The following is a 2,603-nucleotide window of genomic DNA, read 5'->3' on the forward strand; positions in this document are numbered from 1 at the left end:
ATAACATGACACACAGAATATTACATTGATTTTCAAACATAACTGCTAATGATGAAGCTATATTGGAGTCATCAATAAAAAGATGGGACTACATAACATATTATTCCAAGGATATACCTCTTACAGAAGGGCACAAATGACGATCAAACAAAACAAAATTTATAATGCACACTTTGACAGTTGAATAAATTGGTAGGTTAATACATGTGGGTATTTATGAAACTCGATTTGCTACTTCTAGAATGCAAATTTAAGATAGTGAACTTATCTTTAATTGCTTCAGCCTCATTCCCATACTCTTTGAAGCTACACTCAACCGACTTGATGGCAGCCGGCACCTTCCCTTCACTGTAGCATTTACTACATAGATTGAAGTGAGATTTTGTTTCCTTGAAGCAGGACCTAGTAATAAGGTAGTGGCACACAGAGCAAGAAAAATTGCAGTAACGGATTGTGTCTCCATTATCAAGATTAACCAGGGTGTCCATGATCCCAAATCCACAATCCGGATTATCAAACATCTACGGGAACTTGAAAAAAAACTTTTGAAACATCAACTTCTCCATAAAATTTCGACGCGTTCTATCGATCGACCGAGAAGCGGTGTAAATTGCTCTAAGCAATTCGATATATCTCATGGCATCTACTTTCTTAACCACTAAACTACCTTCACCAACATATATCACCACGGAGAGCATCGAAACTGTCGCTTGCGGCTGCTCACGGGGACCACCGCAAATGGGAGCAAGAAAGAGCACATAACATGCCCAAGTCCACCTTACTTGATGCCCAACTATTCAATACTGGATAGAATTCTCTTGTTAATAGCTTTTACACCCCTTGGAGCGTTTGGGCTTCAAAAATGAAGCGATTGTGGAGGATTGCCTCCGGTCACTCCGGACTCGGGACATATTTCTCAAGGCCAACGGTGCGAGCATAGGAAACTGGAACCTTCATTTCGCTTATTTCCTTCATCAAGAAATCTACATAGCAGAAACCCAATTTGGTGAGCCTCTGAAAGGCTCTGATCTAAAGGGCATTGGCCAAGTCTTCCCTACTTGTAGTCTCTTCATACACCCTCTTAAAATTTGATGGCTCCACAACAGCAAAATCCTTCCCCTTGGCAGGCTTCTTCTGCATTTGCTTCATCTGAGCAATTGCATCATGCAACTCAACCATGTTAGTCATCTTAAAAGCCTCTTTCAAGGTTTTTTCCGCTTCCCTCACCTCATTAGCCCCTAACAAAGCTCTACAGCTTTGTTTGCAGGTCTCGACCAATGATTTGGCAAAATAGCTAGAACCCTGGTATACATCTCGGAAGCTCTTTGAAACCTCCCCATATTCATATAAAGTCCACCCAAATTGTACAATGTGTCAATATGCTCAGGCTTCAAATCAATTGCCTTCCTCAAGAAGCTCTGAATGGCTCTCTCATCTTCTTCGATTGCATGCAAAGTCGACCCTAGATCAAAGCGTGCATCGGCATAAAGCCGACTTCAAGAAAATAGCCTTTGCCAAAGCCTTTTCAGCTGCGTTATACTCCCCTACTCCAGAAACCACACGACCTAAAAGCTTCATAGCCCGAAATGAGTTGGTCAAAAAAGGTACAACCCCTCTATAATGCCCACAAGCACTTAAAGCCATACCTTCCCCTTCTAGAGAAATTCCAAGATTAACATGAATTTGAGGAAGAAGGTAAGATGAGTGATTACCACCGCGTTGCGCCGCTTCTAATGCCAATAGAAATTCCTCCTTTCCTTCTCCCCATTTCCCAAGAATATACAAACAATTCCTAGCACGAAAATGCGGTTTAAAGTTCTCTAGTTAAAGCTCGCAAGACCTATTGAAACTCACTAAAGCATCTATAAACAAATGGAGCTCATACAAAACCCTGCCAATTGCCATATGCCCATCAAACATGTCATCTTCCGACTTTGCGTCTTCTGCTCTCCCTCTCAAAACCACCAACTTTTTCATAAAACCACTACAATCCTTTCTAGATTTATCCCAAACAACGCCTATATCTGAAAATTCAGTAGATGGTCTAAATTCAGAAGACCAACCTGGTTCAGAAAATGTATCGAAATCATCCCCACTCACTTTCAACCTCTTTAATGTAAAATGATTGGAGCAAGGGACTTCAGGACATTAACTTGCCGAATTCAACAGTGGAACAAAGGTCTTGAACAGAGTTCATCCTTTTCAACAGTGATCAATATGACTTCATCCTTGCTGAATAGAGTTCCAATCTACAGCCAAATTTCTTAAAAACACATCACAAAGAACTGTTCATACAATTAAATCGAATTTGAAGAGAAAAAAAAAATACCTCTTGTTGCCGTGGTACAACGGCGCGTAATTGACCGATGACCTTCAAAGAACTGCTTTCTTCTTTCAACTTGTTATATCTTCTTCACGCTCAATTGGGGTTAAAGTAAAACACCAAGTCTTTTTCTTCGCCATTTTTTATTAATTTTCAAATTGGGGTTTTGGAAGCAAACAAATTTTGAGAGAAAGCACACAAAAAAAAATTTATGGGAGTGTGTAATGCATTACCATGGCATTATGCAAGAGAAACTAATGAACAAAATTCTATACAACCA

At 40.0% G+C, this 2,603-nt stretch overlaps 1 pseudogene; it reads right to left on the reverse strand.

The window, feature by feature from the left end:
• Positions 1 to 891: 891 nt before the first annotated feature.
• Positions 892 to 2,145, reverse strand: LOC147481705 (putative TPR repeat-containing protein At1g05150 pseudogene; annotated as a pseudogene).
• Positions 2,146 to 2,603: the final 458 nt, after the last annotated feature.

Source organism: Coptis chinensis, chromosome 8 (assembly GCF_015680905.1).
Source record: "Coptis chinensis isolate HL-2020 chromosome 8, ASM1568090v1, whole genome shotgun sequence".
NCBI classification, from domain to species: domain Eukaryota; kingdom Viridiplantae; phylum Streptophyta; class Magnoliopsida; order Ranunculales; family Ranunculaceae; genus Coptis; species Coptis chinensis.